General features: G+C 38.3%; 1 protein-coding gene across 1 annotated transcript in view; it reads right to left on the bottom strand.

The window, feature by feature from the left end:
* Positions 1-14,489, bottom strand: part of LOC106879784 (S-adenosylmethionine sensor upstream of mTORC1) — a 218,948-nt gene that overhangs the window by 122,790 nt on the left and 81,669 nt on the right. The gene's annotated exons all lie outside the window — the stretch shown is intronic.

Genomic DNA, 14,489 nt, shown 5'->3' with positions numbered 1-14,489 from the left:
GCACCTATATATATATATATATATATATATATATATATATATATATATATATATATATATATTCATAAGAGTGGTACAACAAGGCACCGATATTTTTTGCTGGAAATTAATACATTTGTATTGAAATATTTTTCATATATATATATATATATATATATATATATATATATACATATGATGGCTGTCCACTCATGACCGAGAAGGACCATTGCTGACCTTTAGGAACATTGTGCGCTCTAGGACTAACTTATATTTTGCATTTTGCAGCTCCGTTGGTGGCTAATGAGCCCTGCTCTTGACAAGCATACATGACTGCAAACATATATACATGCATACATACGTATACATATGGGCGTGTGTGTGTGTGTTTGTGCATGTTTATTTGTTCATTGCTTTAATGTCTGTTTTCCTGTGCTGTCACCTGAGGAGGCACTTGAAGCAGGATTTTTAATGGCCAAATGTTCTTTCTGTCTTATTTTTCAAGGGAATTTTAAATCTGAAAGAGTTCAAAAGCACTGAGCTAGCAGACATATTGACAGGAAACGTTAACACATGTCACTGGTAGCAGCTCAGACACAGATAATGATATAACTGTTAATAGTTGCTTCTGCTCTAGACCCGGCCTTGTATTATAGCAGAAAACACTTCCCCAAGGAGCTGCAGTCTGAGACTGAGCCCAAAGCCACAAGGGTGACAAGTGAACTTTTGAACTATATAGTCATGCTTGCACTTGTCTTTTCTACAATGGGCCTCGGCTAACCAAAGCCTTGGAAGCACATTTGGTAAATGGAAACTGAGAGAAGTCCATCATGTGTGTGAGTGTGTGTGTGTGTGTATATATATATATATATATATATATATATATATATATAAATAAGGATAAGATCGATATTTAAAATATTGATCTTATCAAGTGGTCAGCATGGGAATAAAAACCATCAAAGGTAATAATTATTTAAAATTATAATACAGGGTATCAAGAGATACCACCACGCTGATAAAATAGCAGTCAAATCCTGACTCTAAAACCACAATAAATGTCCACATGGCACGATTAGCGAAGACGAAGACCAAATAAAACAGTAAAAATAAAGATAATTCCAAATCCTGGATTTCTGGCTTTGCATAAATAATAATGCTCTTCCTTCATCAGTGGAATATACTCTAGTACATAAATACAAATACATGTATATAAACAGTATACTTACATATACGGACGTATACATACATATATATGCACGTATGCACACGACTAGTTTAAATAGCCCGCCTAAACAACCTTTCGTGTGATCCGGACAGAATATCAGCGCAGTAAATACACTGATAAAATTATATTTATATAAATAAGGATAAGATCAATATTTAAAATATTGATCTTATCTATATTATTATTTATTATTTATATAAATATAATTTTATCAGTGTATTTACTGCGCTGATATTCTGTCTGGATCACACGAAAGGTTGTTTAGGCGGGCTATTTAAACTAGTCGTGTGCATAGGTGCATATATATGTATGTATACTTCCGTATATATAAGTATACTGTTTATATACATGTATTTGTATTTATGTACTAGAGTATATTCCACTGATGAAGGAAGAGCATTATTATTTATGCAAAGCCAGAAATCCAGGATTTGGAATTATCTTTATTTTTACTGTTTTATTTGGTCTTCGTCTTCGCTAATCGTGCCATGCGGACATTTATTGTGGTTTTAGAGTCAGGATTTGACTGCTATTTTTTCAGCGTGGTGGTATCTCTTGATACCCTGTATTATAATTTTAAATAATTTATATATATATATATATATATATATATATATAGAGAGAGAGAGAGAGAGAGAGAGAGAGAGACATACACATATGTACATATGTATACATACATATATATATATATATATATATATATATATATATATATAGAAGGGGATATAGCATCATACAACGTGGAAGACAATTGGAGATTTCTGCGGGACAACCTGTTGAAAGCCACCGACCAGATTTGTGGGTGGTGTAAGGTCCCCTCCCAACCCAGAGTAACGTGGTGGTGGAACAAGGAGGTAGACAGGGCTATTAGACAAAAGAAACAAGCTTGGAAGGACTGGAAGAACGGTGGTAGCAGGGAATTGTACCAATGTGCCAGAAGGGAGGCTAGGCGACAGGTTTATTTAGCCAGAGGGGAAGCAGATAAGGAAAGATTTGCCAATGTTCTGCGCCGTGAGGACCAAAGACTCGAGGTATTTCGGGTTGCAAGACAGTGTAGGAGAGAGAATAGTGATGTTGTAGGAGAGAAATGTGTTCGCATGGATGATGGTACGCTTGCATTAAATGAGGATGCAAAGAAAGAGGTCTGGAGATGCCACTACGATAGATTGCTTAATAAAGAGAATGAATGGGAGAAAGAGAGCCTGCCTTATGTCGACCCAATAGAGGGACCAGCTATCCGAGTTGATAGTACCAGGGTAGATAAAGCAATTAAGAGTATGAAGACCGGGAAAGCCCCCGGCCCATCAGGAATCACTGCAGAGATGCTCAAAATATCTGGCAGTGTTGGCTATAGCCTAGTCACCCGTATTACGAACCAGGTGATACACGAAGGAGTCATACCCTATGACTGGTGTAGCAGCATCATAGTCAACTGCTACAAAGGTAAAGGGGACGCTTTAGATACAAATAATTACAGAGGCATCAAGCTGTTAGATCAGGTTATGAAAGTTACAGAGAGGGTCATAGCCCAACTAATTAGGGAGCGAATCAATTTAGATGAGATGCAGTTTGGGTTCGTGCCAGGTAAAAGCACTACTGATGCCTTATTTCTAGTGAGACAGTTGCAAGAGAAATACCTAGCCAAGGATAAACCTCTGTACCTGGCTTTCGTTGACATGGAGAAAGCCTTTGACAGGGTCCCCCGATCCCTTATCTGGTGGTCAATGAGGAAACTTGGGATAGAAGAATGGCTAGTGAGAGCTGTGCGAGCCATGTACAGAGATGCGGCCAGTAAGGTGAGGGTTGGAAATGAGTACAGCAATGAATTCCGGGTAGAGGTAGGGGTCCACCAAGGTTCCGTCCTCAGCCCCCTATTATTTACCATAGTCCTCCAGGCAATCACAGAGGAGTTCAAGACAGGTTGCCCCTGGGAGCTCCTCTATGCTGATGACCTTGCCCTAATTGCGGAGTCACTATCAGAACTAGAGGAGAAGTTTCAGGTGTGGAAGCAAGGTCTAGAATTGAAGGGCCTTAGAGTCAACCTAGCTAAAACCAAAATCCTAATAAGTAGGAAGGTAGATAAAACACAAACCCCTTCAGGTAGATGGCCCTGCTCAGTATGTAGAAAAGGAGTAGGTAGTAACTCTATAAGATGTACCCGGTGCAAGCTATGGACACATAAGAGGTGCAGCAACATCAAAGGCAGGTTAACTAGCAAGTTAGTTTTTGTTTGTGGCAGATGTTCAGGTGCAATAAAGACTGCAAACAAACAGGAAACAACTTCTATCTCATTCCAGGGTGAAAAACTAGAGGTAGTCGATAGCTTCCGCTATCTGGGCGACCAAGCTAGTAGTGGGGGTGGGTGCGCTGAAAGTGTAGCTGCTAGAATAAGAATAGCCTGGGCAAAGTTTAGAGAGCTCTTACCCCTGCTGGCGACAAAGGGACTCTCACTCAGAGTAAAAGGCAGACTGTATGACGCATGCGTACGAACAACCATGCTACATGGCAGTGAAACATGGGCTGTAACTGCTGAGGACATACGTAAGCTCGCAAGGAATGAAGCCAGTATGCTCCGTTGGATGTGTAATGTCAATGTGAATACCCGTCAGAGTGTAAGTATCTTGAGAGAAAAGCTGAACATTAGAAGCATCAGTTGTGGCGTGCAAGAGAGACGATTGCGCTGGTATGGACATGTGGTGAGAATGGAGGAGGATAGCTGCGTGAAAAAGTGCCACACCCTAACAGTTGAGGGAACCCGTGGAAGAGGTAGGCCCAGGAAGACCTGGGCTGAGGTGGTGAGGCAAGACCTTCGTACATTGGGCCTCACCGAGGCGATGACTACGGACCGAGACCTTTGGAAATGGGCTGTGCGTGAGAAGACCCGGCAAGCCAAGTAAGATCGTTGCCAGTGCCCCTGGACTGGTTCTTGTGCGGGTGGCACATGAGATGCACCATTTTGAGCGTGGCCGTTGCCAGTACCGCCTGACTGGCTCCTGTAGGATTTTCGAGCGAGATCGTTGCCAGTGCCCCTGGACTGGCTTGTGCGGGTGGCACATAAAAGACACCATTTCGAGCGTGGCCGTTTTCGTGCGGGTGACACGTAAAAGCACCCACTACACTCTCTGAGTGGTTGGCGTTAGGAAGGGCATCCAGCTGTAGAAACTCTGCCAAATCAGACTGGAGCCTGGTGTTGCCATCCGGTTTCACCAGTCCTCAGTCAAATCGTCCAACCCATGCTAGCATGGAAAGCGGACGTTAAACGATGATGATGATGATATATGTAAATATACACACACATACATATATATATGTATACATATACACACACATACATATATGTATGTGTGTGTATACACACACACACACACATATCATCATCATTTACTGTCTGCTTTCCATGCTGGCATGGGTCAGAAATGGAGTTGGCTAGCAGGGAGCTGACAAGACTCCAATTGTCTGTTGTGGCATGGTTTCTATGGCTGGATGCCCTTCTCAATGCCAACCATGGAACAAAGTCTGCTGGGTGCTTATCACATACCACCAGCACCGGTGCGTTTATGCAGCAGCAGCAGCATGGGTGCATTGATGCAACACTGGCACCAGGGCATTTTAAGTGTCGCTGGCTCTCGAAAGGACAAGCTTGTATGTGTGGAAGGCAGCAAATTTACTTAGCTTGATGTGGTCCCATGTCATTTCTTCAATGATATATATATATATATATATATATATATATATATATATATATATATAGATATGCAGGGCAGGGAATCGTCAATTAGTAATAAAATTAATAATTAACAATTTTGCCGGGTAGCTCAGTATGAAAAAACCTTTTTCGGTAAAAAACATTTATAATCATAAATATATAGGGATTGACAGTAACCTGCTTCTCCAACATACTGAGAATTCAGAAATAGCAGTCAAAGAACTACTGATTTCAAAACTACAAATTATTACTCTAGATTGATAGCGATATTTTTGATACACACAGAACAAAAAACAGTAGAGAAGAGTAAAAAAACACTTGCCTTTAGTTAATTTAGTACGATCGTTTCACAGTTAAGAGTAAATAATACTCTATTCTGATCTTCAGCTAAATATTCTAATAAATTTGTTAATGTCTAAATAACTCACGTTAATTTTGACCATGTGAACATCAATACCACGTGAGGAAGACGTTAAGAAATTTATCGGCCAGTAAGTTCAAAATCCCTCGCCCTAATGAATTTCAATTCAGTTTACCGAAAAAGGTTTTTTCATACTGAACTACCCGGCAAAATTGTTAATTATTAATTTTATTACTAATTGACGATTCCCTGCCCTGCATATCTATATTTTAATAATAACTCTAAGGTGGATAGTTAAACCACAGGAATTCGTACGAGTCTCTTTCCTATGCGGGACTATTTCTGATGCACACTGAATTGAAATTCATTAGGGCGAGGGATTTTGAACTTACTGGCCGATAAATTTCTTAACGTCTTCCTCACGTGGTATTGATGTTCACATGGTCAAAATTAACGTGAGTTATTTAGACATTAACAAATTTATTAGAATATTTAGCTGAAGATCAGAATAGAGTATTATTTACTCTTAACTGTGAAACGATCGTACTAAATTAACTAAAGGCAAGTGTTTTTTTACTCTTCTCTACTGTTTTTTGTTCTGTGTGTATCAAAAATATCGCTATCAATCTAGAGTAATAATTTGTAGTTTTGAAATCAGTAGTTCTTTGACTGCTATTTCTGAATTCTCAGTATGTTGGAGAAGCAGGTTACTGTCAATCCCTATATATTTATGATTATATATATATATATATATATATATATATATTTGGCCAGAAGGTCAGTTCCTAATAAAAACTGGTCAGTTGCTTCAAGTCCAAGTAAGAATGACCATTGACAAAGGAATGCTTTATTCATTTTTACCTTTTTTTATGGCACATCTCACAGACACTTTAGGTTGTCATTTCCTTCCATCTGTCCTTAATCTATTATTAAATTGAAGTTACAGGTGAACATTGCATCGAAAATACGACGTAGGAACAGAATTGTGAATTAGTTGAGTCAGTGAGAAATTAAACAACGTTAACAATATTAAATAAAATATTTACAGGGCATCAATAAATATAATATTTAGCTTTTGTATAGATGTCATTAAGTCATTGTACAAATACAGGTTTGAATTTTATTGTGAAAATATAGTATTTAACAGCTCTCATGCATAGCTTTTACATAATCCTCACCTGTAAACTAGTTTTCTTTCAAATACATACAAATCTGATTAAAAGTGCAACATAAACAAACAAACAATTCTTTCAAGCAAAGATATGTATACAAATAGAGCTAGAGACAAACAAGTACACACATGTATACAAATAGGCGCACATCATTGTCAGTGGGTGAATTGGCACAAATTTCATCATTAAACACCAGAATGTATTGAAATTAGAAAATACACTTGTCAAACTGGCTATGACCATTGGCAGATTTAATTATGGAAATAAAAAATTGTGTAGTAATTACTGATAACAACAACAACATCATCATCATCATCATCATCGTCATCATTTTAATGTCCATTTTCCCATGCTTCCAGGAATTGGAGAGAATTTGTTGAGCAAATTTCTTTCTGTGGTTGCATGCACTTTCTGTCATAAATCTTCACCTTTTTTCAACTTAGGTAATATTTTCTGCAGAAGACTAGAAACAAAATACACCGCCTGTGTGATGGTGATACTCATTTACAATTATCACGGAATGTCATGATGAGACACAAACACACACACTCATGCATATATATATATATATATAAAATCAAGTTAGACAACTGAAAGATCTAATGGGTACCAATTAAGTTATTAATTAATTAACATATTCACCTACAATTGTTTCATTTCACAACCAACATTAAAACTACAAAACATATATAAATACCTTAGATGGAAAAATCACCCTTTTGTGCACCCTGATGATTTTCCATCCAAGGTATTTCAAAATACAAGGTTATATATTTATAAATGTTTTGTAGTTTTAATTTTGGTTGTGAAATGAAACACATGTAGGTGAATATATTAATTAATTAATAAATCAATTTGTATCCATTAGATCTCACCATTTTCAAACTTAATAATATTTGATATTTTATATAACATACTCATTGAAGAAATATCTCTTCAAAATACAATATATCAAAGCAGTGTTTCTTGGATAAATATTGTTATAAGAGGTCTAAATATCCTCACAGTGACTACATATATATCCCCACAATGGCTTTCTTTCATGATGCTTCTTAGGTTCAACTTTTCTCTCAAGGTACTTACACTCTGTCGAGTATGCACACTGACAAAACACATCCATCAGAGCATACTGGCTTCATTCCTTGCGAGCTTATGCATGTCCTCAGCAGTCACAGCCCATGTTTCACTGCCATGTAGCATGGCTGTTTGTACACATGCGTCATACAGTCTGCCTTTTACTCTGATTGAGAGGCCCTTATACATATACATATATATATATATATATACATCATTATATATATATATATATATATATATATCATCATCATCATCATCATCGTTTAACGTCCGCTTTCCATGCTAGCATGGGTTGGACGATTTGACTGAGGACTGGTGAAACCGGATGGCAACACCAGGCTCCAGTCTGATTTGGCAGAGTTTCTACAGCTGGATGCCCTTCCTAACGCCAACCACTCAGAGAGTGTAGTGGGTGCTTTTACGTGTCACCCGCACGAAAACGGCCACGCTCGAAATGGTGTCTTTTATGTGCCACCCGCACAAGCCAGTCCAGGGGCACTGGCAACGATCTCGCTCGAAAATCCTACAGGAGCCAGTCAGGCGGTACTGGCAACGGCCACGCTCAAAATGGTGCATCTCATGTGCCACCCGCACAAGAACCAGTCCAGGGGCACTGGCAACGATCTTACTTGGCTTGCCGGGTCTTCTCACGCACAGCCCATTTCCAAAGGTCTCGGTCCGTAGTCATCGCCTCGGTGAGGCCCAATGTACGAAGGTCTTGCCTCACCACCTCAGCCCAGGTCTTCCTGGGCCTACCTCTTCCACGGGTTCCCTCAACTGTTAGGGTGTGGCACTTTTTCACGCAGCTATCCTCCTCCATTCTCACCACATGTCCATACCAGCGCAATCGTCTCTCTTGCACGCCACAACTGATGCTTCTAATGTTCAGCTTTTCTCTCAAGATACTTACACTCTGACGGGTATTCACATTGACATTACACATCCAACGGAGCATACTGGCTTCATTCCTTGCGAGCTTACGTATGTCCTCAGCAGTTACAGCCCATGTTTCACTGCCATGTAGCATGGTTGTTCGTACGCATGCGTCATACAGTCTGCCTTTTACTCTGAGTGAGAGTCCCTTTGTCGCCAGCAGGGGTAAGAGCTCTCTAAACTTTGCCCAGGCTATTCTTATTCTAGCAGCTACACTTTCAGCGCACCCACCCCCACTACTAACTTGGTCGCCCAGATAGCGGAAGCTATCGACTACCTCTAGTTTTTCACCCTGGAATGAGATAGAAGTTGTTTCCTGTTTGTTTGCAGTCTTTATTGCACCTGAACATCTGCCACAAACAAAAACTAACTTGCTAGTTAACCTGCCTTTGATGTTGCTGCACCTCTTATGTGTCCATAGCTTGCACCGGGTACATCTTATAGAGTTACTACCTACTCCTTTTCTACATACTGAGCAGGGCCATCTACCTGAAGGGATTTGTGTTTTATCTACCTTCCTACTTATTAGGATTTTGGTTTTAGCTAGGTTGACTCTAAGGCCCTTCAATTCTAGACCTTGCTTCCACACCTGAAACTTCTCCTCTAGTTCTGATAGTGACTCCGCAATTAGGGCAAGGTCATATATATATATATATATATATATATATATATATATATAGATAGATAGATAGATAGATAGATAGATAGATAGATAGATAGATAGATAGAGAGAGAGATAGATAGATAGATAGATAGATAGATAGATAGATAGATAGATAGATAGATAGATAGATGGATAGATAGATAGAGAGAGAGAGAGAGAGAGAGAGAGAGAGAGAGAGAGATACATACATAAATAGATAGACAGACAGACACAGATATATACATCCACTCTGTAAAGTGGTTGGCATTAGGAAGGGCATCCAGCCATATAAGCCATGCCAAAACAGTGGGACTGTCTATGTGTGTGTATATATACACACATACTTAAAACTAAGGTACTGAACAATGGTGTACTAAATATTGTAGCATGTTTTTGCCAAAACAACAAACTTTCGGGGTTTGTTAATTACATGAACAGATTGTTTCCAGAAGGTTTTTAGAAATTTTTTGTTGAAAAATGATGTACAAATGTAAACATTCATACGGGAAGCTGACTCATTTAATTTTAGAATAAGTTTTCACAAATATAATGAAGTTGACTTTTATTTATGCTGGACGGTATAATTATTATTTTTATTATTGTTGTTATTATTAATGCGAAATCGTGATGGCACCTGTGCCCAGTGTCGCCTTTCTGGCACTTGTGCCCGCGGCATGTGTAAGAACTTTCAAGCGAGATCGTTGCCAGTGCCCCTGGACTGGCTCTTGTGCGGGTGGCACATAAAATACACCATTTCAAGCGTGGCCGTTGCCAGTACCGCCTGACTGGCCTTCGTGCCGGTGGCATGTAAAAGCACCCACTACACTGAGTGGTTGGCGTTAGGAAGGGCATCCAGCTGTAGAAACTCTGCCAAATCAGATTGGAGCCTGGTGTAGCCATCTGGTTTCACCAGTCCTCAGTCAAATCGTCCACCCATGCTAGCATGGAAAGCGGACGTTAAACGATGATGATGATGATGATGATGATGTATCTGAAAACAGTGATTGATGTAAATGCTTAATTAATGTCACTGGTGATTAAAATTATATCTCAATATTGTAACTTGGTTAACCCTTTTGTTACTGTATTTATTTTGAGATGCTCTCTGTTTTTTTCAATTACTTTAAATATAACAAAGAATTTAGTAAAATATTAGGAGCGTAAATTGTGACTAAGGTTTGGTGGAAGATTTTAATTCAAAAGTTATGAAAACAAGACATTTATACTCAAAACAAGAGCCGGTTTCAGCTGGGTTGGTAACGAAAGGGTTAACATCCTTGAAATATCTATTTCAGTGTTATTTCTGAGGATAGTCTTGAAACTGTTGGTAATAAGTAAGTTTATGTTGTCCCTCATGACAATTCACTGATTATTTCCACTAGAAAGATTGTGAAGCAGGCATTGAGAGGATTTCGGTTCAATCTGTACTCAACTATTTCTCATATATTTGTAAGTTTTCAAAGAGTGTATTCATACCCAAACACATTGTGGGTTTGTGTGAGAGAGAGAGAGAGAGAGAGAGAGAGAGAGAAAGAGAGAGAGTGTGTGTGTGTGTGTGTGTGTGTGTGTGTGTGTGTGTGTGTGTGTGTGTGTTTTATTCTTTTACGTACTTTTTGCTGTGTTTCTTCAAACAGTCGATAACGGATACAGAAATAATTTAGTAGCCTAAACTGTAGAACAATGGAGAAGCAACACAATAAACAAAACAGGCACAATAGCTTGAAGAAACAAAGACAGAGTATTACATGAACCAAATATACCCTGGGTGAAGGAAAAGTTATCAAAAAAACTGATCAAACAGAACAGAACATACATTCCATGGAATCATAAACTGGCATAAATAATATATAAGAAAAGAAGCAAAATGAAAACTCTCTTAATTAACAAAGTCTGTAAACGACTGAATAAACTTTGAGATGGCTAATCTAATTCATAAATCTGTCCATAAACAGAAAATACTGAAACAATTAGCCAGACATGTCTAACATGTTCTTGTTGATAGACAATGCAACCTGGAGCAATGTAACACAACATAACATGGAGCTTAGTGTAATACACAAAACAACATGGAGCTTGTGTAATAAACTACAGAATATGGAGCACTGTAACATGCCACACAACATGGAGCACTGTAATACACAACACAACACGGAGCTTGTGTAATACACAACCCAACACTGGATAACAAAATACAAAATTGACAACACAATTAACATATGTTATTTCACATGAGCACAGAAACACTGGTCATGGACGTTTTATGGACAACATAATACACACATACACACTCACACACAAACACACACACATACATACATATAGCAGAAATTTACACAAGCCAAGCTGTAGTATACCAACAACATTGATTGACATGAATAGTAACCTCTCATGGATCTGTGATAAATACCTTGCATCTCACTTAGAAGGGTTCAAGTTTTCTAGCCAAGAGTAGAAGATAGCTACTTCATACCTGACCAATAGGATAGATAAAAATGTATGTCTCTCAACCTCTAAATTGTAACAGAAGATATTCATTGTGTCATACCAGTTAGGAATATATCACCAACATCGTCAGTAGCTGTTCAAAAATGTCCACAAGGTGCTAATTTCCAACAAGACATGATATTGTCTCTAAAACCATTTTCAGTGTTATATACAGGAAGGATACCAAAGACATGCCCGAAGCAGAATGCATCTAGATTCTAAAAAAATGAGGACAATTGGTGGAACATTTCAATAAAAACAGCAACCCAGTGCCAAAAACACAAGCATGAGATTGCCTAATGGAACAGGGAACAAAAATCTCACACCAGTAAATATCATATAAAATTGGGAAAAAGGAGAACATCTATGGAGAAAAAATGAGAAATGTCAAATCATATATTTAAGATACAGAGTCTTATTTCTACCCATTACCATAGGTACACTGGGATATATAGCATCAGATTTACATAAAACCTAGAAATGCTGGAGTTCTCTATAGATATAGCAAACTGATTCACATCCTTCGGATACCATCAAACAGTGAAAATTTGTGAAAAACATTCAAGGGTTTCTTCATTTAAAATTCCTGAAATGAACATAAGTATTCGATTGCATGTGTACATGGCATATAAAAAATAATGAAACACACAAACTTATGTACCAAAGTGACATGTACACCTTCTAGATGAGTGAAAGTTTTTTCACACACACACACACACACACACACACACACACACAAACACACACACACCAAGATATCGTCACCGTAACACTCCATCAGTTATGACGACGAAGGTTCCAGTTGATCCGATCATCAGCACAGCCTGCTCGTGAAATTAACGTGCAAGTGGCTGAGTACTCCACAGACATGTGTACCCTTAACACAGTTCTAGGGGAGATTCAGCGTGACACAGAGTGTGACAAGGCTGGACCTTTTGAAATACAGGTACAATAGAAACAGGAAGTAACAGTGAGAGAAAATCGTAGTGAAAGAGTACAGCAGGGTTTGCCACCACCACCCCTGCTGGAGCTTCGTGAAGCTTTGGGTGTTTTTGCTCAATAAACTCTAACAACACCCAGTCTGGGAATCGAAACCGCGATCCTATGACCACGAGTCCCCTGCCCTAACCACTGGGCTGCTGCACCTCCATGCACCAAGATATATTACATCGACCCCAGTACGCAACTGGAACTTAATTTATTGACCCTGAAAGGATGAAAGGCAAAGCCGACCTCGGTGGAATTTGAACTCAGAACATAAAGGCAAACGAAATACCACTAAGCATTCTGCCCAGCATGCTAACGGTTCTGCCAGCTCTCTGCCTTCTTAGTGTGCATGATATTGCATGCTGTAACATACAAAGCAAAGACAACTCCTGCAATTTGTCATCATCATCATCATCATCATCATCATTGAATATGTAAATGAATAACTATGTACACAGTTATTCATGCATGCAATATCATGCACACTAAGAAGGCAGCGAGCTGGCAGAACCGTTAGCATGCTGGGCAGAATGCTTAGTGGTATTTCGTTTGCCTTTATGTTCTGAGTTCAAATTCCACCGAGGTCGGCTTTGCCTTTCATCCTTTCAGGGTCAATAAATTAAGTTCCAGTTGCGTACTGGGGTCGATGTAATTGACTGGCCCACTCCCCCAAAATTTCAAGCCTTGCACCTAGAGTAGAAAAGAATATCATACACATTAATCTTGTGTGTGTGTGTGTGTGTGTGTGTGTGTGTGTGTGTGTGTTTGTGTGTGCGTGCGTGCATGTGTGAAAGTTCAGTAAGTGTCCAATGAAATGCTGTTTCATGCACTTTCAACCACGTATAATTTATTCAGGTGTTGTGTAATTAACCACACATAATCATTTATAATCCTTTAACCCTTTCGTTACTGTATTTATTTTGAGACGCTCTCTGTTTCAATTATTTTAGATATAACAAACAATTTAGTAAAATAACTAAGTTATCATTAAGCTAGTGTTAGGAACATAAATTGTGACTAAGGTTTGGTGGAAGATTTTGATTTAAAACTTATGAAAACAAGACATTTGTACTACAGAACCAGAGCCAGTTTCAGCTGGGTTGGTAACGAAAGGGTTAAAGCAGAATGGTACTGAAACAATTGGAACCAATTCTAAAGTTATGCTCTATTGATAGCCTCATCATCTTCCTTGTCTTATACACACACACATGCACATAAGGTAATTCAGCAATCACCAAAAAGACCATAACAGATTTCATGATGTCTTCTGGTAAATGAGAACTAAAGAATAAAAAAAAAAAAAAAACACACCTTTAGAGTTGAATGTCACAAGAATTAAGGAAATATCTCTATGGATCCTATTGATATTCAGAATTTAACAAACTCATTGTTAGTAAAAAAGAACTGTGTTCACTCCATTTTTCATTGGAACCTCAGTGAGCAGAATATGGCCTGACAATAGAAAGAGTTGACTCTATATAAGTAGAAGATTCTAATTCTTCAAACACAAGCAGATGGTTTGAAATGTCTGGATGCTATTGAATTGATGTAAACCTTTATGAAGCTAAAAGTAATATGATATGGGAGGCACCCACAAATATCTGCCCAGCATGATGGTTAAACAAACACAAGATAAAATATGTAAGCATGCATCAGAATAATATCATAGGCAAAAAAATTCTTCATAGCTTTCTGGTTTTTTTTCATATATTTTTGATGTTATTACATTGAAAAAAAAAATTTCAAAACTGTTATTTCAGTATCATTTGAAAATATCATGTTAATAAATGGTATAAACAGTCAATGAAAAGCTAATATGCAATTTGAATCTGTGAACATGGAGAGATCTAAATAAGTTGGAGTTAATTGAGGATTTAAAGAGGAAATAATATACACATGTCCAGACACAAACATAAACT

This window comes from Octopus bimaculoides, chromosome 4 (assembly GCF_046866305.1).
Source record: "Octopus bimaculoides isolate indiv1 chromosome 4, ASM4686630v1, whole genome shotgun sequence".
NCBI lineage: Eukaryota > Metazoa > Mollusca > Cephalopoda > Octopoda > Octopodidae > Octopus > Octopus bimaculoides.
The sequence above is the reverse complement of the archived record's forward strand: the minus strand, read 5'-3'. Positions and strand labels throughout refer to the sequence as shown.